The following is a 25,267-nucleotide window of genomic DNA, read 5'->3' on the forward strand; positions in this document are numbered from 1 at the left end:
GGCTGTGAGGCTGATTGTGTGAAAAAGTCCCTCTGCATCTGTCTGATGCTTACATTAATGCTTACATTTGTTGCTGTTTCTTAGCCCCCTTCCAGCACTTTGTAGCTCTCTGGAAACTGAAAAATTGCTCTTTACAAGTGTTGCGGACTCTTTGTGGGGTCTCAAAAATAAGAGCCAAATGCACTTCTCAACAGTGTGGTGAAAAAGGGAACCATCATTGCAAAGCTTCTTTGTGCTTTTTCTGATTTCTAATAAGTATAGCCAAATATTTTGAAAATATTTTTCCGTAATTTCTTTCGTATAGATAGAAAATCCTATAGATGACTGAATTAACTTAATAGGGGTGGGGTGACTGTGTGACTAGAGTTTGGCTTCTTGAGTGTATGAAGCAGGTTGACTGTTTATTGTATCAATAATTCATTTTACAATGTTGTGTTTGGTATTTTTGTTGTTGTTGTTGTCAAATCATATATTTTCCCACATTCTTCCACCCTTGCTAATGACAAGCAGTGCATGGTCTATAATTCATGTTGGCTTGTCCTCATGAGATATTTTCTCTCTTTCACTCCCAAAAGGAATTGTTAAGATAACACGTTACTACGGAGTGTTAAAGATTTAAATTTACTAGGAGGCATGGTTTTAAATATTTCTTTTTTGTCTGTGTGTGTGCTCATCATAGAGTTGTTATAGAAGTACAGAGTTTACAGAGTTTTCTATCACTACAACATTAAAAAAAAAAAAAAAAAACCTCTGCCTGAACTAGACCAAGAAAAGTCCATCTCTAGACTACTTCAAGTCCCTTGAGGCTATATCATGGTTTCATTCATCTGCACTGTATCTGTAGTAGCATCAACTCAGCTCTAAAGCACGCAGCATATGTCAACCGCCCTAATTCTGTCTCTCTTGAGAAAATGTACTACTGAAACTGTGTCCAGTTTCATTTTAAAAGGAATTCTGTTGAAACCTTTGTAGGAGTAGAAGATGCAGTTGATGATTTCTCATTGACTCCTGTAACCTCAGTTTCCTTTTTACTAGATGGCACGAAGTGAACACAGGCTGTCTGTGATATTTACTCCTGCAAAAACAGTATGTGCACATCTCTTTTCCTCATGCACATTTATCTGGATGTCCTAAGCTTGCTATTGCTTAATGGTGATGGGAGTAAGTCCAATTTGTATAGGGCAAACGCAGAAGGCTCACTACAGGCTTTTCTCAAAACTGCCTCTAAGAGATCCTTGCTCCAATGTCTCCAAATATAGGAAATCTCAGTCTTTTGACATTACCATGAAATGTGGATGGCCTGTGATGTCAGTGAGGAACAGTATGCTCCAGCTGGATTAGGATAGTCTTGGTTAGCTCCCCGGAAAGGAAACTGGACTATCCAAAGATGGTATGGGCTTTTCTTATGAAGCAAAGTAGATATTGGAGGGTTGTAGCTCCCTTTGGCTTGCTGATGCTCCTTGGGCTTCATGTGGAGTGCTGCAGCTTTGTTTTGGTACCAGTGTGGACCTTACTGTTGCCAGAAATAAGGCTGAGTGAACAACATAAATGACCTGAGCATGTAGTAAATCCTCTAACTTGAGGATAGTGGTTTTGCTCTTGTTTTTCTCTTTGTTTTTCTCTTCTCCAAATCCCCAAACTCAGCTAGCAATAATGACTTGAAAAAGGAGCCACTAAGTAGAAGTCTGTGGACTGTGGTAAGTGGCCACCATGAACTATTTTGGCCTTAAATTCCAAAGAATTAGTTGATTGTATGCATCCAATTTATAATGCCACTCATCTGCAAAAAGAGTTCATTGCCACCCCTGCCTACCCTTTCATAATGGTCCTGATGGGTTAAATGGTTGAAGAAACCGGTTTATTTCATGAGTTCTGTAAGTGTCTACGTATTTTTACATTCATCCAAGGGAAGAATGGTTGAATAAAAGTATTGTGTTTAGAAATACATTCCTGTTTTCTCTCTTACTCTATTTAATGGCCATAACTTTGCATTAAGCTATGTTTAAGGTCTGGTATGTATCCTCCCTATTTCACACTCTCAAAAGACAGCAATCTGTATTGTTCCTTTGATTTCAGTGGAGTATGCCAATTTATATATCAATTGTATAGGGGAAGTATAATGAAGGGTATGTTCATTCAAAATCAAAATTGAATACCTTTCATTCTGTCCTTACCCTCTGTCCTCTAGAATAAACTGGAACTAATTGCATTGATTCATTTTTTTGTTTTTGTTTTTGCAGGATACTGAAAATGTACATTACTCTGGGATATATTATTTGGACTTAGCATAAATTTTGCACTGTCTGTTTGTCATTCTTCCTCATGCCTGCTGTCGGAAATGCGTCAGGAGACAAAAGCAAGCCTAATTGACAGCTCTGGGGAGGCTGAAGGTAGGCTGTGACCTGAAATGAGGACTGTTCTCATAATGAGAGACAGCTGAAAGATTATGTATAAAGAGCCACTAAAATAGATTCCCTGGCTCTTATTCATAAACCAGCAGATGGTAGCAGAGTCTACAGATCTCAGAGAAGGCAAATGTATATTAAATACTGTAACTGCCCTCATTCATTTGCCATTCATCTTTACTTGTCAGCCTCTTCGTAAGTTCCTTCTCTAGTGCTGACCCTGAAATTGCATCATTTAATCTGGAACCATATATCGCCAACATTTCCCCTTTCTATCGCATATCAACTGCATTGATTCTGCTGCACTGTGGACCACTGATAGCTGTAGGTACGTCTCTGTAGAAAAGAGAGATTCATAAAATGGAATAGAGGCAAGAGGAATGGCTGACTTGCTGGTTTGAAGGAGGTGGGGAGAAGAGGAAGCGAGAGGAAAGAGGCATTTGTCAGTCTTTTCACCCTTCTTTCATGTGTACCTCGAATTATAAATGGCCTATTACTTATACTTAGGAGTTGCCAGAGTGCTGAGCCTCTAGCATAAGAAAGCACAGAGAAGACACAGGTCCTCCTTACGGAGTCTAGTATTTCAACAGAGGTGCTCTGTATAGAAATGAGCCAGAAGAATATGTTTTCTGAGTTGAGACCAGCCAGTATAATGAATGTGTGAGAGCATTTCTAATTAAATGGGTTTCATGGTGTGTTTTTGAGATGGGATTTGAAAGGGGAGGTGGAAGGCTTTAGTTTGTGAAGGGGGGGGGGGCGGGGCGGGGAGGGTAGTATCCTTGAAGTGAAGACTCATGTATTTTTGCCTGCTCTTGAGTCTGTGCCCAAGGATGGCAGGGCTCAAAAGTTCTAATATTGTCAACAGTTAGTCATGTTGAAACTGCTGTTGAGATGGGAGCTACATGCTGTGAGCCTGTCTGCAGTGACTGGTGAAAAATGTGCTTTCAGGAGACACTGACAGACCAAAGAACCCAACATGCCAAAATGATTAAGTCAAATATACCATTTTATCTCTTGATCTGCTTTTCCTCTGAAGGGTCAGCCACAAGATAATAATAAAGCATCCTGAAAACAGTATGCATGAAAAGACAGCGTTATAAACTGCATGTCTACATAAAGGATGCAAAATGCTCAGTTCGATGTCTGTTTCCATTATATTGGACAATCACCTCTGAGGCCCTGGAAAAAATACAGGAGTGTGTTTTTTTTAGCCCATGGCCCCTAGCAAGAGTCTGGGAAGTGCTTTCTTTTTAGAGGTGTTATAACAGTCACAAGCTCTAGATGGTACTATGGAATCACTATATTGTGGCCTGCCTTTTGTAATGGTCTCTTAGTGTTTTTTGGCTTCTACAAAATGTAGGGAAAACAGAGCAGCAAAATGAAGTCAGCAAGAAACCTACCAAATAAAAAATAAAAAGGTCATAGATTTTTGTTTCAGACTCCATGTTTAGATTAGCTTTCATTTTTATATAATGGGCTAGATGTTCTAACAGTGCTTAACACATTAGGTCCTAGTATTAATGAGTTATGCTGTAGTGAGCCAATGTTTTCATTACATTTACTGGCAAGAAAAGAAAAAAATAAATGATTAATGCAAGATTCCCTAAGAGAAAAACAGTTTATTTCTTGTGGTTCTGAGTTTTTTTGCTTGTGATACGTATGCAGTGTGCATGAACATCTGTGCACATGTGTAACTTCGGAGGCATTCTGTATTGTGAGGATAAAAGTTTTCTGTCAAAGTCAGCAGACAGGGACCTATGCGCAGGTGTGGGAACATTAATTCAAATAAAATAAAATAAAACAAAATAACAACAGAAGCTGCTATCCGTACACAATTGCTCATGACCTCTTGCTCCATAATTTAGTAGTAAACGGGAACCCTTCATCATTCCTGACACCAGGAGGGATCTATGCTTTCTACAAGAGAGTGTGAGTCCCCAGCCACTTGTCTGTTCTGTTCTAAGGGCTGCCATGCTGAGCTCAAAGAGACAGTAAGATCAACAACTATATCAACAACAATAAAATATCTCTAAGTATGTAATAAATGCTGTAATATGATTTTATTTTATTTTTCAGAATGCTAAAGAAAAATAAAATACAAACTCTAATGCATTTGCTTTATTCCACAGAATCACATAGTCATCTAGGTTGGAAAAGACCTTCAAGATTACCCAATCCAACCTCTGACCTTACGCTAACAAGTCCTCCACTAAACCATATCACTAAGCTCTACATCTAAACATCTTTTAAAGACCTCCAGGGATAGCGACTGAACCGCTTCCCTGGGCAGCCTATTCCTAGACATTTTAATTCAAAAGTAAGGATTTCTTTGAAAGTCTTGTGCACATAATCATGCTAGAACTCTATAAAACTCCAGTTGAGACAATAAGTGAATCACAATTAGTGCGTTTTATTTTCCAAATGTTATTTTACCATATATCTGGTACTTGCTACTGTTACACAAACTCCTAGTCTTAATCAATGGTTATTAATATACCTGAAATTCCTGACAATCAACCGAAAGTAAAATCTCTAGGCTGATCCCAGCAAAATGAAGATAACTGAATCAAAGAAGAAAAGTCAGAGTAGTCAAATTTTGTCCTTAGAAATTCCTATGAGAAATTAAGTGTATATATTATTAGGGGAGTCTTTGAATAATCAGTAAAAAGGAATGTTTATCTGAGAGGAGGAAAGGTCTAAGATAATGTAGACATTAATGTTGTCTCTAGTTGTGGATGCCTTATTTTTTTATTTTATTTATTTTTTATTGCATGATGGCCAAGAGGCAATAGTTGCTCTCTGTCACAGATTTCTGAAGTGTGGGACATACACTTTCAGCAATGGGGAAAATTCATTATATGTATCTGAAATGTAGCCTCTTCTACCTTCATCACTTGAGCTTTCACTCTATGCCTGCATGTGCTGTCTCTGTTCTACATTGATTTTATACTTATCAGTCTCATCGGTGTAGTATTTGGGAGCCTTCCAGTACCTTTTTTGACAATGTAACTAACATCTGTCATCGTTTCTCCCAGGAATAGATTCATGTTGAGTGTAATGCTTGGGTTTCTGATGTATGCAGAGCTGTAAGTATAGTATGCAAACTTGAAGATGTCTTTTTTTATCCATTGTGTTCTGTGTTGCTTCTTTTTTTTTTCTTTTTTCTTTTTTTTTTTTTTTTTAGCTCACGTGGTCCCAAGGTTATTTCTAATATTTTTGTTTGTAATTTATGTCATTCTGAAAATTGTATATGAAAAAGCTGTACTTGGAATATATATGTGTGTGTGCATGTACTAGTTTATTAAAAATATTGTTTGAATTTTATTCTGTGATTAAAAACTTGAAAAATACTAAATTCACATGAGAGAACACATAAGAAAGATGAGATGCAAAAGCTACCCAGAAACTTAGAAGCAAATGAAGATGTTGAAGCATAAAGTGGTTATAGGTGCCAGCTTTGTACAGCAGGTTCAAGACTGCATGGCTATACACTTGGGTGTGTTTGAGCCTTCCTAAATTCTTCGTCTATATCTCTATGACCAGCTAGAATATTTTCAGCTGATACAAAACAATAACAGTTTTGGCTGCCTTCTTCCTTTTCCAGTTTTTGTTGTGGAATTCATTATGTGACTGTTTTGAGTTTGAAGTGCAGCAAATGTGAAAGCTATTGATCAGAACTTCAAATGATAATCAGTGTTCAGTGGTTGCCAAACATCAGTTTATGAATTTATTTGATTCCACATGCTTAACATTGAAGGAAATAGTAAAGAAACAGGATTAATTGAGCTGAAGGTATTAAATCTGATAATTATTCTAGGGTAAAATGTAAACATTTGCAACATCTGTTAAAAGCAAGAGAGAAAAGCCTTCCAGTCACCTTAATGTGTGGGATATCAGTTTCTTCACATTCTTGGAGATCGAAAATGTCATTGAATGAAACTTTGCCTACTGAAACAGAAGAGCAGCGCATTGTTTGATCTTTCAAGGGAGACGTGTTTGATGCTGTTGTCATCAAATCCCAGCAATAACGATTAAATCTGTGTCCCAGGCCTTTGAAGTTCAATTCAGTTAATTCAGTAACAATGTTTGTTTGTATTTGATAACAAAATAACCATGCTTTTGTGCCACGCACACAGATTTTTATCTGTAAATATACATATGTTTATAGGTGTATGTATGTGCATTATGTGTGTGTGCATGTATATATGTATCTCTGTATTTGGGAAAAAGAGTAGTTTTATTGCCACTCCTATGCTTAACATACAAAATATGAATCAAGATAATGAAGTCTTTCAAAGTGGGAGAAATGTGAAGCACTCTTCTGTGTGTTAGGAAGTATGGCAATGCTTTTCTGTAAAGATTTGCAACAGTGAAGCTGTCATACCAAATCAGATGTGCAGTCTCTCTGATCTTCCTTCCCAGGGGCAGCCAATACAAGATGCTTCAGAGAGAAGTGGACAAAACTCTATCCACACCATTTTGAAAAAAATATGCATCCTTAATATTGATGCAAAACCCTGAAGCACAGAGTCTTATTCAAAACTCTGTTTAAGAATTAACTCTTAGAAACAGGAATGGTCTCATTTACCACATAAATGTATTATTTCCACAGGATCACAGAAAATAAGGCTAGAGGAGTTGAGAGATGCTATAAGTCATCCTTTCCATCCCCAATGTAGATCAGCTAAATCCTGGGCCATTCCTCATGGTTGCCTCAACGTTCCTGAAAACAAGGTTAGCAACAACGTACACTCCACAACCTCTAAGGCCAGGCCTTATTTTGGTGCTTTACTACCTCAACAGTCTCTAGATGATGATATAATAATAATAAAATGAAAATAAACAGTAGGGCTAGTGACATAGTGTTTTGTGTGGTTATTTATTTCCACGGGCACACCAAATTGTTCTTTCTTTCATCAGCAGTCGTGTCCTTTTGTGTGGTGTAGAGGAGCAGTCTAACAGATAGGGGAGCAAAACTGCTTATGGGTGCTCCATAGTAAAAGTGACTGGAGCCATTGAAAGTGGTAGTGTTGAGGTGTTGTCTCCTGCCACATGCTCGTTGCTCCTGCTCCAGTACAGGGATGGTGAAAGGGGAGATGAGTCACATCTTGCAGGTTTCATGTTGCAGCCTGGTGAATTGGCTTAGTATGGTACATTTCCGTCCTGGTTTTGGCTGAGATAGACCTCTGTGTGTCTGGCCTGTGATGGTTGCTGAGTTCATCTTTACTCAGTACCACAATGTAAAGTGTTCAGCATATTTGCCAAGTTGATTCCTGGGTTTGAGATTAGCCCTTTACTGTGCTTTGCCAACATGTTTTATTATTATTGTTTATTTATTTATTTATTTATGCTTAATCAGTACTCGTGTTAAACTAAACCATGTAGATGTTTCCACCTTGCCATGTTACTTCCTTCAAAGTGGTAGAAGAATTAAAAATGATGGGCTGAGAGTCTTTTCTTCCTGTATTTTGTCTTGTGTAGTTTTCTCTAAACCACTACCAGCTTCTCTGGGTATTTAGAAGATGATAATGCTTGGTGTAACAACAGTGAATTAAGCTTCAGAAAAACACTTAACACCGATTTCGAAATTGTGAGGGTGTACAAATGGAGCTAGGCAGCTCTGTTTATATGACTTATATGACCTGATATTAAAATTTCATGTAGTTACTTGGTTAATTGAATTTAAATAAGTGTGTGGTTTATTAAGCTGTTTATTAAACTGGGGCACTCTTTGAAATCAAGGAATCCTAAGGTCAAAATATTTTCAGACATCTACATTTAGATACGATTCCTTAAAATGAGCTACTCAGTGCTTTGAATATGTTAGTGAAGAAAAAGATGTTGGTTGGCTTGATAGACCAGTAAGGAACTGAGATTTCCCATCTAAGCAAAAGTGCCCCATTCTCCATGGACATCCTAAGGATAGAAGCAGCTCATGGAGATGTAATTGTGTATTGCTTACCTGGAAAATAAAGACTATTCATTTTGTGTGTTAGTGTGGGAAATTATTTTTTTTAATCAAGATGGAAAAAAAAGTCATATCACCCTGTTCCTGTATTAATGGGAAAGAAGATTCAAACCCAGTGACTGTTCTGCAGGTCTGCATGGAAAAAAAAAAATAAATCTCAGCAGCCCAATAAATTGTGTGTTTTATTATTTGGTATTCCTCACATAAAAAGAACACAAATGAAAAGGCCTGACCTTTTCACGGGCAGCAGCAGAGCTCTGACAATAGTCAATACTTACAGCTAATAGTTGTGCAATTTAAGATCTGCTGTATAATGATACATTTGTAAACAATTTTTTTTTTTTCTCTTTTCCTAGAGCAATGCGAGTAGCAAACTACTGGCAGTAGGTATAAAAATAAAGTATTGCTTTCCTGATGGTTGTTATCCTCAGTCCTATAATTAGAGTTGTGGTGAAATATCCAGGGAAGATGCTGATAAGGGAGCCAAAAAATGTATAAATAGAAGGGAGCAGACAGTCATAGTCTTCCTGTTGGCCTGAGCACTGCACTAAGTAACCCCTGTGCTGTTCTTCACTGATGCTCTTTTGACAAAAAATGTAATATGGAATTTTTGGAACATATTGTGGTGCTTGGGGACCATAGGGTACATTAAAAAACAAGAACAAAAAAAAAAAAAAAGGAACCGAAATGAAACATGATGTGTTGATGTAACTATGCATCTAGCAATGTCCAGATGGACTGACAAGATTGGAGAAATTCAAAACCGCATTTTAAAATAGAAATCTTCCCCTTCCCCCTGGTTAATCCATTTTTCAATGCCTTTTTTTTTTTTTCCAAATAAGTTTTTATTTCATTTCATTTATTTATTTTCTAATGATATGACTTCCAGTTTCCCTACAGGTAGAAGTCAGCAGACACTATTTCAGGACCTACACATCTGGTGCCTCATAAAGGGATGTGCCAGAACCATCCAAAATGTTTAAAAGAGTGCTTAGACCAAACACCTGCTATCAATTCAGGTGTAGAGAGTGAAAGAACCCAATTAGAAATAACTATGGGGCCAAACTCTAGCAGATGTTCAATTACCCTTGCTACCTACCTTGTGACAGACTGAGGGTGCAGTTGGTGTTGCATACATACATTGTTTCATGACTGGTTTTGAGTTTCTATGTGTAATGCCAGCTGCACTCAATGATCCTACCTCTTGCCTACAGCTATCCTGTTTGGGATGCCTTGTTGCATAAGGTGTATTTCTGTGCATTTTTGTTTGTTTTTACTCCATAAGTTAATAATGGAACATGGTAGGGCTGGGAAAAATTTAACATGATCCTTCCAGTGTTATTCAGCTGTGTAGAAATCCTTCTTTACTTTACACACAGAAAGGCTTACATTTTACCTCCTTAAGCAATGTGGAAATGTGGTTTTGGCTCCTGACACCTGTGCTGTGAGGTACAGCTCTCTGTGTGTTACACCTGACAGGTGTAACTATTGCTTTATTAAAAATAAGAAGAGATTCTGGACAATGGCTTAGTGCACTTACCTTCTCCAGTTTGACTCCAGGTCGTTGCAAGGAATGATTTCAGTATTTTGTCATTAGCTTAATCTAGTAACAAATTAAAAAGTGTGTTCTATCCTTCCGGGGTAGAAAAATGACTTTTTTATTCCTGCACAGCTGCAATTGAGGGAAACAGAAATTAATATTGCTGCTAAATGTAGATCTAGGCTGGAAAGATGCCAAAGTCTCAGGGTAAGGGTAAAAACTTGTTTGCTTTTGACAGGAGATAGGCTTTAAATTTACTTCATAAGTTGATGGGTTATGAAATGGAGTTCTGGAAAGCTAGCAGATGGGAATTAATTTTTATTGCTAAAATTGCATGTATAATGTTGGAAAAACAACCAGTGTACAAAGGAGTGCCCTGTCACTGGAGTGGAACACTTGGTGCTGAACTGGTTACAGCATTTTCATCCTCAAAAGGCTAATGAAAAGATGACTCTTTCCTCCTAAGGAAAAGCTGTAGATTTGCAAATAAGTGAAACAAATGAGAGCCTACAAACTCTCTTTTAGGAGATGTAATATTTTAAAGTAATTTTGAAAGAAAATGCTTCATTTTTGTCATATTTTAATATTCCTTAGCCCAGGGTAATAAGATGCATCAAACTCGACTCTAACTATTGTAACCTTGGAAAAGTTTCCTTTTAGTTTTGGAGAGCTGAGGAGAATTGTAAAAGCACCTTGAGGGGGTGCAGAAGTCTCTGGGAGGCTGGAAAGGATGGCAGGTTTCTTCTTCTCATGAAAGGGCCACGTTCATTAACAATGGTTGTCAGTAGCAATTCATTCCTATGGGCTTCTCTTTTCATTGCCCACCACTGAGTCCATAGGAGAACTGATGTATGAAAAGAAGTGATTCAGCTTCACAAAGGAATGAGAAAGCTGGTTCAGTTTAAATATGAACAGTACCAAATCTTCTCCTGACCTTGTCCTTGTCCTAGCCATCTGTTTTTCCCAAATTGTTGTGCATCTCTGTATCCCTTTTCTCCGAGCAGTGTGTTTAGATGTCCCAGAATTCATTTGTGGGTTTGAGGAGACAAGCACTTGTGGCACAACTTCTAAAGTACAGCCATCATTTGACCTTATGTTTCATCGATTTTCTCTGTGCTCAGTTTTGTTCAGAACAGGGTGGTGTATCATGCTTTCACATCAGCTTTTAATTTCTTTCTTGCCTTCCCATAACTTTATAAGGGCAATAATTAGAAAAGCACATTCATATGAGAAAAATATATGTACATTTCACTGTTAGCATGTATTAAAAGTTGACTTCAATTCCTGCCACCTCTGAAGGAGATTAAAAAGGAAAATATTTGTATGCTTTTCTGAGTAGTTAATATGTGCAGCATTTCAGTGCTTTAGTTACTTTCTTACTCAGCACTCTGTCACAGTGTTTATTGGTAACAGTGGTACCAAAGATGAAACTAATGCAGCAGCAGGCAGGAAAGAGCAAAGAAAGAAATGGGAGATAGTGTCTAATGTGATGCTTCTGATGTGATGCCAGTGCCAACCTGCCCTTTCCCCCCCAGAAAACAACAACAACAACAACAAAACTAAAAGCAAACTACCCAAATAATAACAGGGGCAAGGAAAATCTTCAGTGTGTTTTTAAAAGGTTAAAGAAAAATATTCAGAAGCTGCCCTATCAGAAAATGTAATTTCAAAAATGTTATTGAGAAAACAAACAAACAAACACAAAATCCTCAAACTTGGCTTTTTTGTTGTTGTCATTTTAGTCTTAGCAAAGACTGAAGCCATGTGGTTCATATTTGTCTTTGTGTATGGGGCAGTGAGCAGGAGAGGAGGGAAATATTTTTAAGAAAAAAACAAAGCTCTTTGAAATGATTTTTTTTTTCACATGAAAAAACAAAATCAGTGATAAAAGTTGTGAAGCTGATAATTCTGGCTTAATAAGTGTCAAAGATGCCCTGAAAAGGGAAGATTGGGAAGGGAAGTGGTTGCTAGTGACATTTCAGACACAGTTTTGCTACCATTCATCACTGCTTTCTTTAATTTCATGAGCTTTTCCTGGGAAGAAAAAAAAAAAAAAAAAAAAAGATTTAGCAGTTCGCATATGCTGTTTTGCAGCTGAACTTGAAATGTGCCGAGTAACCACAGCTGAAGGTGGTGGGAGTTATGCAATCTCAGCATCTTTTGGGATCTGGCTCTGTGTACACGTTCACTATGCAAACAGCTAATCAAGTTTCAAGAGTGATAGCAAAAGAAGTTTATTCTCCTTCCTCCAAAACCTGTTAATTTCCTAGGATTTATTGAGTCAAATGTTGTATTTATGATGTTCAATTCCTCACCTAATCAAAACTAAACACTTAATTTTACACTTCATACCTCCAAAAAGGAGGGTGAATAATTTATAATGAATAATTTTATGAATTTGGCCTTTTTCTCTTTATGAATTACCCACAAGAGATCATGACTTCTCAGAGCTAGTTCCAGTCTGAATGAGTCACTGAATAATTCTTGGTCTACAACAATTTGATGTGAGGTTTGATATTTATTTTTTCAGCTGTTCTGATTGGACTCATTGACATATATTATAATTGCCAACTCAATATGTAGATGTCCTAAAATGATGCTTCCAGACTGACTCATCACAGGCTACTTCAGCACTTTCTATAACTTGACTTTTTTGTTTGCTATTTGTTTAGAAAACTACTGTCAGCAGGCTTCTTTTTAGTGTCATTGATTGAAAAAGATAAACTTAGATAAAATTATCAGTTAGTGATCTTGATGGCCCACATAATAAGGTTGAGAAGTAGCTACTGCTATGAAAGCTTGCATGCCTTTCAGATAGAGCAGTGCATTGTAACAACATCCTTGAATTTTTGAAGCTGAGGCAGAGAAGATCTTTTAGTCTCACATAGCCCTTGCTACTACCTGGATCAATATCTAGAAGGTCAATTACTGTCCCTCATCAAAGCTGTTTTCTAAATGAATTTACATCATGATAGGTTGTGGTTAGAACAAAAGCATAGCTAGTGGTTACTTTTCTTCCCATAGGTGTCCAAATACTTAGAACTGCCTCTGTTTGCTGTGTTAGCTCCTTGATGCAACCTAGTGTCAAACACTGATATACAGTGTTTGTCTGTCTCTGAGGGACTAATAAGGGCTTTGGTAGATGTCAAGCTTTCAAGATAGATGGACAGCCGTTAATCCAAATGTTTTGGCTTTTTATAGCAGAAGGAACAAATACCCAGTGCATTCTGGAGCATGTCAACATGTTTGTATTTCTACTGGCATTCTTTAAGTCTTATCCTGCAGCAAACCATCAGAATAAAACAGGTTGCCTAGTTATATAGGTAGATTTACTCTTTGGTCCTCAAACCCTTTTGTGATATGAGGATGTTTATTAACAGGACTGCCAGAGCAGCACAGTTGGTGATCTGGAAAGCTGTTAATATGAGAAGAGCCTTAATTTGTTAATAAGATCCAGAAAAAGCAGATAATTACTCATGTAGTTGCTGAAGACATAATTACATATCATTCATATCCCTTGCATAGACAAAGAATATGTTAGACTTTTTTTTTTTTTTTTTTTTCAGTTCAGTTGGTGCTTGAACTATGTGTATGTTAGCAATCAAATCCAGGAAATTTTACAGATAACTCAGTGTGTCAGGATTTGAGGGCCAAAAATGTTGACATTTGGACTTAGGTGTGTTATGTATGTGCCTTCATTTATTAATTAGCCTTTTGATAGATTATATGTTTCAGTACTATACAAAACTTCCGTATGTACTCCATATTAATCCTAACCCATATTCCAGATCATGATCATGGAAGAATCATTTATGTCCTCTCTTTTTATACATATATAAAGTTCTGTCAGGAAAACCTGTGGATATAGGTTTATGCAAAACAGTTGAGCATTGGTGTTGTGTGGACTATACAACTAAATTGTACAATTTTCTTAAACTAGTACAATTTAAGCAGAAATGTTGAGAACAAGAAATGACTTCCTGAGCTGGTACAAATCAAGGTTTCATCTAACTGGTCTCCATTTCCTGGCTGTTCTGCATAAGAAGGAAAGTTTTTTTTGTTTGTTTGTTTTTTTGTTTGTTTGGTTTTTTGTTTGTTTTTTCAAGATAAAATATCATAGATCCCCAAGTTGTGTCATTGCAAATATCATCTGTTGGACCAGATACCTTCTTCTAAATTGTAAAGGCATGGTGACTGTTTTAGTGTGATCATCCGTGTTCAGATCATAGGATTTCCTGGGATGAGACCTATATGAAAGCACAGGGGTATGTGTCTGTTTGTGCACGTGCATGCATGCTTGGAAATGGGAAGGACAGGATGAATGAATTTATTTTGTCCATAGGGCAAAAAATACAGTTTGAAATTCAAAGAGAAAAGATGTTTTACCAGTATGAGACAACAAGTGTGACAAAGTTAATAAATCTTTTATAAATCAGGACGATTGGTATTTAGACATTATCTTGAATGCAAAGCTAATGGAAAGTAACATGGACAGGCTGTCAGTAGACTCTTCACTTCAAATACATGCACTCATATGCATAGATGTGCACACACATCAAACAAAGACAGAAAACATGACTGCAACTACTGCATTTTGAGTTGCACCCATGGAAATAATGAAGCTTGTCTATTTTATGTGAAAATTTGTAGTTTTTCCAAAGTATATGAATGGAATAGACCTGTCTTCCAAAACATCTAAGAGAACCATCTCTACAGAGCTATTATTTCTCCTTTTTATTATCTGCAGACAATTTCCACTGTGCATAAAATAGCCTGAGTCAGGAGCATCAGATCAGAGATCACCTTTTTGCACCCAGCTGCTGAAGCTGTCATCGTACTCTGGGTACATTTATTTAACCAAAGTAACAGGGCAGTGATCGCTGCAGAGAACTGGAACTTCCTTTCTTCATTCAAAGAACTAAAGTTGCTATTGTTGTAAAAATATCGAACTAATTCTTTTCCACCAAAGGAACACTAGGTAAGATAAATAATGTTATTTCTCCTTTTTCAGAAGGGTCTAATCCAAAGTAGTTCAATAAATTTGTTAAGTGGCTATGACTTCAACAAACGTGAAAGGTCTGAGAGTGCCTGAATCATCTCAGGGAAGTGTGTAATATGGCCTGGCAGCAGTCATTTTTCATTGTTTACAAGCTCTAATAAAACATGGAAAGCAAATGTCAGAAACATAAATAATATCATATCCAAATGTTTTGGAGATATTAACACTTGAAGAATAGCACTTTAAATGTTCAAGCAGTTAGTTAGACACTGACTAATTCTTATAACACATCAGTGCATTGGGAGAGTAAAGGTATCTGTTGGAGATGAGAAAACTGAATCAGAGAACATAGATGACTGGAGTAGAGGGTGGGATGTGAAGTTTATCTGTTACTAACCCTTTGTCTGTTCTTGGTCATGCTGTGTAATGCTGGCTGCATGTTGGAAAATTACCTTGACAAAAGCATTTTTTTCAGACAGCTGTACAAGCTCAGGTTGTGATGGGTGAGTTGTATAGTAATATTCCAGGGCATAATTTTTCTGTGTCTTTGGTGGTATCAAGTAATCATGGGATGTTCTAGTGTAGACTTATGACTGTTGCTTCAACATTTAGTAGTCTGACATGCATTGAAATTATTACCAAGTAGAAGTACTTATTAAATATACAACTGCCATATCAGATGGGCCCATGAAACCCTCTAGTTAGGTCTTTCTGTCCTGATGAATGAAATCATATCCTTTGCCTAGGTGAAGCCTGGGTGAAACTTCTGTGATGAGTTCAGCATGACATGATTCTGGCCTGTGTTTGAAGCTTAACTATCTCATTTATAAAAATTAAGAAGGCAACTAGGGTTGCTTTTCATCCCTAAAGTCTTGCTGCAGAGTTGGAAATTAGCAGATGTACTGGGGTTGATGCCTAGCTGCAGATATTTGAGAGGGCTTTGGAGGAAGGTATTCTGTTAGCTTGGGCAAGAATCATAGAGGCTCAGGAATTTGGAGGTTCATACAGGCTTTCTGACTGAAAACCTCCACTTTTCAAGCATGAAGCATTCTCATATCATAGCTGCCATTTTGAATGTTCAATTAACAAATTATTACTGCTCTTAACCATGGAGTGACTTGGAAGAGCAGTGAAAGTCTTGGTCAAATGTTGAGCCATGACTAGTGTGAGCTGGCAGAAAATGCCACCATGACCACTGGTAGTCCATAAGGTTGTTTATATCCACATATCAATATGCTGTCTCCCTGGGGCCTAAGCCTCATTAGATGCTCTGTAGATTTGCTAAAAAGAAGCCACCTGAGCAGCTAATAATAATAATAATAAATTAACTTACTCTAGCAGTATCAGCTACATATTTCTAAGCCTTTAAAGTTGGGAAACCTGTTACTGTAGCCTTGATTCTCAAGACTATGTCCTTCTGACAACCTTGCCCAGGGAGAAATCCTTGTGTTAAGAAACAGGAAGGGAAACTGGGACTCATTCATGTATAATTGTTGTTTTTGGCATGGTTAGAAGAAAATAAACTGCTAAGCAGATTCCCATTTAGAGATGCCAAGGATATTAAGTATCTATAATATACACATTAAGTCCTGAGTTGGAGTAGCTTTCAAATTCAAATTTTGTTTTAATATTGTAATGATTTCTGGTGAATACAGACAAGTACATTAAAGGAGTATTTGGGTGAAGACACTATGTATTTTGATTCACTCAGGTGATGACTGACCTTTACATGAAACAATGTGAATATGTGAAAGATGGCACAAGAGCAGAGGAAAGAGAAGTGCTGAAGTGGTAAGTGGCATTGTGTGGTGCATGAGACAAAGCTTATGAACTCTTTGTAAAGTGGAATTTAATCAGTACAGGGATTAAAAATGAGGAAGAAATATAGCACTTTCCAAGACAAATAAAACGTAGAAAGGCCTGAAATAAGGAAACTGTAATCATCAAGATCACAGAATCATCTAGGTTGGAAGAGACCTCCAAGATCACCGAGTCCAACCTCTGACCAAACACTAACAAGTCCTCTACTAAACCATATCACTAAGCTCTAAATCTTGATCAAGCATTCCAGCAGAAAGAAGAGAACAGGAAAAAAATCATTTTCAGTGCTGCAAAGAAAAACAACATGATATTGACTGAATAAACCTTTTCTGAACAACAATGTGCCCTGCTGTTACAGGTTTATTTTACAGTGAATACCTGTTCAAAATAACCTACTGTATTTCTACCTCTTTTTTACCTCTGATTTACCATGAATGCCAACCATGTCTACTTAAGATCATCTCCTAGAATGTTCCAGCAAAACATCTTATTTTGTTTATTTCTTATTTTTCCTACTTTTCTTCCCCAAATCTCTCATTGGCCAATTATGCTAATAGATATGTCTCTATATATCCCTGTCTCTACAGATATCTTTGGCACTCGGTGCCATGAATGAATTTCAAAATATATATGTAATGAATATATTACAATATATATTGTATATATGTATATATGTAACATAGTGAATATGTTACAATATATATTGTAATGAATTTCAAAATATATATCACAGAACAGTTTGTGAGAAGTAGGGTTAGACATTGCATGGGATTAGCAGGTATGAATATTTTTCCTAGTTGAGTGAATGTGGAGTCTTGACCTAGAGTACAGGCAGAAATAATGGTTTGATGAACTCTACTTGCCTGGTAAGTGGTCACTGACTTCTTTTTCTTACATCTGTTGTAATGTTCCATCAAAATGGCAGTTGGCAAAATCCCCTTCTCTATTTGCAAGAAATAAAAAAATGATGTCAAAGCTGGTTAAGGTCATTGAGCAAAACTATGTGGATTTTAGGATTATATAGCTATAAGTATTATGGAATTATTAATTTAAAAATCTATATATGAATAAAGCATCTGGTGAATGAATAAGAGTAATTTCTCTCACATGGATAATTTAAATACCAGCTGTCTCCATCCTAAACCATATTTCCTCATAAAAGCTTTTACAGAGTCTGTCTGATGGTTGTGAAATTCCAGAATTTATGGACAGTGTAAGGTCTGTCTATACAAGGATCTGAATTCCAGCTCATAATTGAAAGCCAACTCCAATGAATGGTTCAAAACAAGAACAAAAGACACCCAAGAGAAAACAAACAATTAAGCTTTACAGACTAACTCCTCTTAAATGTCTTGTCAGAACTGTAAGAGCTGCATTTCAATGTGGGGGATAAACTTGAAAGAAAGAAAAGAAAATGTGAAAATATTCCTTTAATTATCTGCTGGACAGGTGGAAGAATCTGCCAGTCTCTGAGACAGTATCCTTATAATAAACCAATATATTTTATAAATTACCTTGTTCTTTCTTTATCTGTACTCTGCATCCTTACACATTTTCCTTCTGAAATAAGTGACAGTACATAAAACTGACCATAAGCAACTTTTGTAAGGTAGTCTGACCTTTCTTAGCTACTTTTTAATATACATCAATGGTGCTTTCTTGTTTTATTCTAATATACAAATTTCTATTTCCCATATTGATTGTTTTTCTCTATTTGGTTGTTTTTATGTAATATTTAAAAGAAATATATTAGCATTAAAATGTGCAATGAAATTACTAATTGATATATGTGTTGTTTTTTTTTTTTTCCTAGAATTTTTCTTTGCAGTACATGTAGAAATTTTCCATTCTCAGTCAGAACAAAGATGAAACTTGCAATCACAAAAATCTGCTTTGAATTTGTAAGTACTATATAACATTAAAAAAATTTAATTCAGTGTGCTTTCAGTAACATGCAAATTTATATCTTATTTTTCTTATTTGTCTTCTAATTCAGAATGGGAAATGGGGGAAAACAAACCAAAACAAAACACAAGACCAGAGGGACTTTGAAATGATTCTGAAGATTTTCTTTGTGTTATGTATGTTACAGCAGCATTGAGTTTCTGCCTTGAAAAACTGATTTGATATTTTAGCTTGTTATTCCAAGTGTCAGTACCAATGATAGGAAAGAAAATAAACTGATTTTCTTAAAATGCAGTGTTTTAATTGAATGCACTGAAATATTATGAACCATAATTCCATTGAATTTTTCTAAGTGCTTTCTGTGAAACATAGTATAATGACATTTGCATTTTACAAGAAAAGTGCATTAGCTACTTTTATATGAGAAAGAGAGGTTAATTCAATTCTGGACCGTAATGGAGGTTAAACGTAAAGCTTTAATGTTCTGGAGTTCATCCCAAAATAATAATTCTGCTAATGAAATAACTCATTTGTAATTCAACCAGACAAAATGGAAGCATTTTTGAAGCTGTGTCTACAAGAATTGATTGCTTAACACTTATGCATCAGCTTAAATCTCAGCCCTATTTGGACAATGAAGCATGTTTTAGAATTGTGAGGGTGTTTAGATGTCCTCCTAAACACCATATATTTAAAAGCATGTCCTAAATTACTTTATAGCGCTGAATTATCTTTTTTTTTTTTTTTTTTTTTTTATGGACCACTTACAAGTATATGTTCCCTAAAAGTACATGATATGATGAGTAGCTAATGCTGAACAATCTTTCCAGAAGTAATTCTGATTGAGTGGGTTATTATAAAAAATATATATTGCAGATTTAGCTCTTTTCTGTTCACAAATCATTTGTGAACAATTTCTGAGCACAGGAGCATGTACATTATTCATAAATGCTTATTGGATAGCCTGGATTTAAAAAAAAATAAATAAAATAAATACAATATATTGTGATCAGTTGAGCTATTCAATAGCTAGGTTTTGTGTCATGTGTATCTTGATGGCATATCTAAATAGTGTAAGAAATAGTGCAAGACAAGTAGTAGGTAGCAAATCCTATTGTTCATGTACAGAAGCCCTGGCTTTTATGCTGTTATAGGTGTTTGGTTAGAAAACTGTCCTTCCTCAGAAATGTTTGTGAACAGAAAGTTGGAAACAACTGCTAGGTTTTGGAGATAGTGTAAACATACTTGAATTTGACAGCTTCTTGGCACAAAAAGAATGCTTAAAAATAAAAAATGTGTATGTGCATTGTCTCTTCAAAAAGCAAAACCCAAATCCAAAAATCACAGAATGGTTGAGGTTGGAAGGGACCTCCAGAGGTCATCTAATCCAATCCCCCCTGCTCAAGCAGGGTTGCCTAGAGCATGTTACACAGGATCACATACAGGTGGGTTTTGATTATCTTCAAAGGAGACTCCACAACCTCTCCAGGCAGCCTGTTCTAGTGTTCTGTCACCTGCACCATAAACTTCCCCATATGGCGATGAAACCTCCTGTGGTTCAATTTATACCTGTTACCCCTTGCCCTATCAGTGGTGACCACTGAGAAAAGTTTGGCCCTATCCTCTTTACATTGTCCCCTCCTCTATTTATAGAGGTTGATAAGATCTCCTCTCAATCTCCTCTTCTCTAGGCTAAATAGGCCCAGCTCGTTTAAGTCTTTCCTCATAAGACAGATGCTCCAATCCCTTAATCATTTTTGTAGCTCTACACTGGACCCTCTCAAGACGTTCTATGTCCCTCTTGTACTGGAGAGCCCAGAACTGCACACAGTATTCCAGGTGTGGCCTTACCAGAGCTGAGTAGAGGGGGAGGATCACCTCTCTTGACCTGCTGTTCACACTCCTCCTGATACAGGCTAGGATCCCATTTGCCTTCTTGGCCACAAAGGCATACTGCTGGCTCATGGTTAACTTGTTGTCCACCATGACCCCAGGTCCCCCCAAGATAAGCCCCCAACCTGTACTGGTGCCTGGGGCTGTTCCTCCCCAGGTGCAGGACCCTGCACTTGCTCTTGTTGAACCTCATGAGGTTCCTCTCTGCCCAACTCCTGAGCCAGTTCAGGTCCCTCTGAATGGCTGCACATGCCTCGGGTGTGTCAGCCACTCCACCTAGCTTTGTATTGTCTTTAAACTTGCTGAGGGTGTACTCTGTCCCTTTCACTCTTTCAGTAGTTAGTACTATTGGTGATATATCTGTGATACATCACTTAGTCTGGTAAATTAAAATTTTATTGTTCCCTATAAGCATTGCCTCACCTCATTTGAATGATATTCACAGTCTTAGGTTTTAAGGGTAGGAGATCTTAGGTGATTCAACCTTCAGATGAGATTTTTTGTACATAATTTGAATCTAACTTGTGCCTACACATTTTAGAATGTCTGGCAAATCAACTTTCTAAATTTAATGTCTTAAGTACTCTGCTTAGTCAATGGAGAGCAACGGAAGCTTATCTCCAGAGATGGGTCCTCTGTGCCTAGCTGTAGATACTTAGATTAGCTGGACAAGCCCTTTCCAAGAGTCTTTCAAAAAGGGTTAGCTTGTTAGCTTTTTTTTTTTTTTTTCCCTTTAATAAATGAGGTACCCACATTTCCTATGTTAGGAAATCTGCTTTCTTAGGCTTGATTTTATGCATAAATTCAGGCATGAACTAAAATACCTGTGCTAGAGTGTTCTGAAGTTCAATAATTAATAGAGGTAATGCAAGGAGGTCTGACCTTAGTAGCCCCAGGACAATGCAAGGTTTCAGGCCTCTTCCTCCTCCTGACAGCAGCAAGGATCTTTCTTCCCCCTCCCTGCATATTGGCTGATCAACTGGCACCTTCCATGAGGAGCAGAAGCAGATGGCAGAAATCTCTCTCCTGCAGTAACAAAGCTGAGCTGGGCTTCTGCCACTGGAGAAGCAGGGGAATAAAAGCATGGACAAGAAAGTCAATACCCAAGCCAGATAGCCATCCTTTTGTAAGAAAAGAGCTGCAGGCCAAATAGAAATTTCCTATGGATCTAATTCCCAGGCTGGCTATTAACTGAATACATTAATTTAAAAAATAACTTCTCTGTCAAAGCAATGTGTTTCACAAAGGCATCTACTCATGATCTGAAGACATCATAAAATGAAGATGGACTCTCCTTTAGACTTTTTTCACAGTGTCTAATCACTCTTGCATTTACAAATTGATGCCTCTTTTCATATTTGGCTTCATTTCTAGCTTTGGTTCTTGTTATATCTATTTTTGCTAAATTAAAGAATCCTTTAGAGCTTCCTATTTTCTCTTTAAAAGTATTTAGATACTGTAATCAAGTCTCTCAGTTGGCCCTCTAAAGCTAAACAGCTTGAGCTGCTAAAGTTTTTCACTTCACTGCATTTTTTTTCAGCTCTCAAAGTCAACTTTTTGTGACCTTTTTCCTCACAGTCTTTAGTTTTCTAATGTTTTCCTCAAAATTTGGTCATGAAAACCTGCTGGCAACATGCCAATATCAGTCCTACTTATTCTGTTTACATGTCCAGAAGTTATAATAGCCTTTTCTCCTTACAATATTACCAAAGGAGTATTTATTGAATAGCATGTTGGCTGTCCCTTCAGAAGCTATTTTGGAGCCACTTCTGTCCTTGTTCTCCACCACAATATGGGTGGCATATGTATTCTTTGTTTTTCCACATTTTGTGGAATTTCATATATTTAAGCATATTTTTTTGAGTAGTCCTAAGACAAATTATTTTCCTGTCATCCCGCTTCTGATTGCTGTTAATCATTCCACCAATCTTTGTCTTGGATGCAGATTTAATCAAGTGTCACTGATTTTGTTCATTCTAGTCCATTCATCAATGAAAATGTTGAATAGGATCAAAGCTATTGCCAGTCATAGCAAGACTCCTTTGAAAAAAAACCTCCCATCAGCAAATATTCACCATCTGACAAGTACTTCTTGGCCCAAGCTAGCTGTTATCTCATCTAATGTGTGGCATATTCTGCAGTGATCATTTTAATAAGAATGTTTTATAGTGCTACAAAAAATGCTACAAAAAAATCCAAGAATGTTAGTCTCTGAACCTACCTTCACTGACAAAACATAGCCTGTTTTCCTCCTTTAGATAGATTGCCTTGATGTGATTTATTTTCTGTAAAGTGATTTTTATTGTCTTTAATTCTTTATTTTTTTTCCTATTCTATATTAGTTGAATTCATTTTTCTACAATTTTACATGGGGTTGATGTTTGGCTAGCCAGTCTATCCAGGTCAGCACTACTGAATGTTTTTCTTCTTGAATATTGGTGAGCGGTGTTCTTCCAACTTTCTGGTGTTGAAAACATTCTAAAATTGCATTGAATTAGAGGAAAACAAAAACAAAAAACAAACACGTGGTATGGAGTGTTCTTTTGATGAGTTTTGTATGTATTTATAGGCATGTATGAAAATAATAAAATTAAGATCCAGTATTTTTTCTTTTTTTAAGTAGGTACTGTTTAACATTCCTCTTGGTTACTAGTTGGTTACAGTGTACTGCTTTCTTTCCAAATTCAGAACAGCAATATTTTGAGCAACTCCATATTTCTGACAAGCGATGCTACCATTTTCACCCAGGAGCTCCTACCACCTGTTTGTGGCGCTTCTTGTGAGCACAGACTGTCATTGGCTGCTGAACCCTAATTTGCGCGTACATGCACACAAGTGGATGGGTCTCTCTGGCAGCTGGCTCAGACCTCCTGGTTCCCTCCCGTAGCCAACACACGGACCCACTGCTCTCTCCCCTGCCTATCCTGGTCTCTCAGCAGACCCAGCTCTGCTGTCTGGCTGCTCTGACTCGAGGCCTGCAGCAGCTGTGCATGGAGTTGGGCCCAATGCAGCCATGCATGGGCCTCTCCAGCTGCAGGCTGCAGGCAGGCAGGCACTGCAGCCCCTGGTGCCAGGCTGGTGGCCACACTCAGACCCACACCCAGAGAAGAAGGGTCTATGTAAGTCCCCCAGCCTCTGAGGTGGCCCAAGGGACAGATTCTCCCAAGGGCTCAGCAGGGGGACGGTGGGATGGCAACTCTCCTGTGTCAGCCCTGAGAGGAGATGTGGAAGGGGGATTGGGGGTCTTCAGTTCAGTATTGAGGCCACCCTGTCATTGCTCCTTGATACTCATGGAGGTGAGCATTAATCTTGTTACCTGACACAACGTACTTCTGATTGCATTAATGAATATCTTCAAACAATATTACCATTTTTTTTTATCATTACCTGCTTTCTGAGGCTACAAGCTTGATAACAACTGGTGTTTATTTGCCTATCTATTGTCAATTGCTATGTTTTGGTCTCATATATATAAAACACAAATTTGGGGGCAAGTTTACTGTGGAAATGAAGTTTCTAAGTATTTTTCAGGAGCTTAGATTCTCACTTGTGTTTCTGGAGCTCCTTTTAGTTCTGTTCACACTTTTCCTCAGCTTTTAGAAATTCATACTTCTGAAGTACAGCCTGTCTATCTGTCTATCTATAAAGCCCTTTGAGACTGTCCTCTCTTTGTCCACGTTGAATGTAATTGGATTGCTACCATTGATCTTTAGATAAATGCCAACTTCCAGTCTAATGATTCAGTCATCAGATTTGTTATAAAATAGTTGCCTTATGTTGAGTAGAGCATACTTTGGTTTAGAATATAGATAAGTGCTGTATCAGAAGCTCTAATGATTATTTACCGTTAGCTAGTTGAAACCTGCAGCACGCATCTGCGAAACAGAAACCTCCAAAAAAAGATATCTCTTTCCCCATGTTACTGAGAAGTATTTAAGGATTAATTCATCCTATTCTCTAGTCTGGTTTTGCGGTCTGCAACAACCTCTCATCAGAACCTCCTCTTGGGTTTTGTTAGTAAGCTCATTGATCCATATATGTTCAAGGTCCTGCTGTTCTGAGTTATCAATAACTCTAAAGCAAGTAATTGTCTTCTAACATGAGCACACTTTCAAACTCTTTTTCTTACATTGTCTTTCCCAAATAGGTTATAGGCTGTGATTTTAACATTCTAGACATGAGAATGGTCCCACCAGTTTTCAGTAATGCCGATTATATTGAATTTCTTCTTGTCAACGGCAATTTTAAATTCCTTTTGCTTACTGTCTGGGTTTCTAGTGATGGTATAAATGTAAAAGAAAATTTTATTCTTTTCCTTTTCTTTGCCACATTACTTCAAAATGTTTGGAATACACTGAACACAAACTGTATGAATTTAATTATATTCTGAATATCTTCCCTTGCATGTCTAGTTTTCTTCTTCTGGATAGTTTCTAACAAAGAAAATCATTTTACCCTACTGATGTGATACAGGGCATTTCATTAGTATGGCTTATTCTTCCAGGAGAATGCATTCTACTACTCCATAAAATCCAAACCATTTGATTCATACTTTCTGTGCACCTAACATCCTTGTCAAGTATTTTCTACTTTTTTTTTTTCTTTTTAAACTCCTGGGACTACAAATAGAGATGACTGCTTGAGTGTATGTGTTTATCATCTCTTTTCCAAGACTTAGACAACTTTCCTAATAATAGGTTAAATTGGATTGATGCTAGCAAATTCTGAACTTCTAG

General features: G+C 37.1%; 1 long non-coding RNA gene across 1 annotated transcript; it reads left to right on the forward strand.

Moving 5' to 3' along the window:
- The first annotated feature begins 2,244 nt into the window (after positions 1-2,244).
- Positions 2,245-19,065, forward strand: LOC110353699 (uncharacterized). The gene is made up of 6 exons (XR_002404488.4): positions 2,245-2,390; positions 7,018-7,139; positions 14,661-14,891; positions 16,624-16,703; positions 18,547-18,634; positions 18,730-19,065. It is a non-coding gene; the product is annotated as an uncharacterized lncRNA (long non-coding RNA).
- The last annotated feature ends 6,202 nt before the right edge of the window (positions 19,066-25,267 follow it).

This window comes from Anas platyrhynchos, chromosome 3 (assembly GCF_047663525.1).
Source record: "Anas platyrhynchos isolate ZD024472 breed Pekin duck chromosome 3, IASCAAS_PekinDuck_T2T, whole genome shotgun sequence".
Lineage (NCBI taxonomy): Eukaryota > Metazoa > Chordata > Aves > Anseriformes > Anatidae > Anas > Anas platyrhynchos.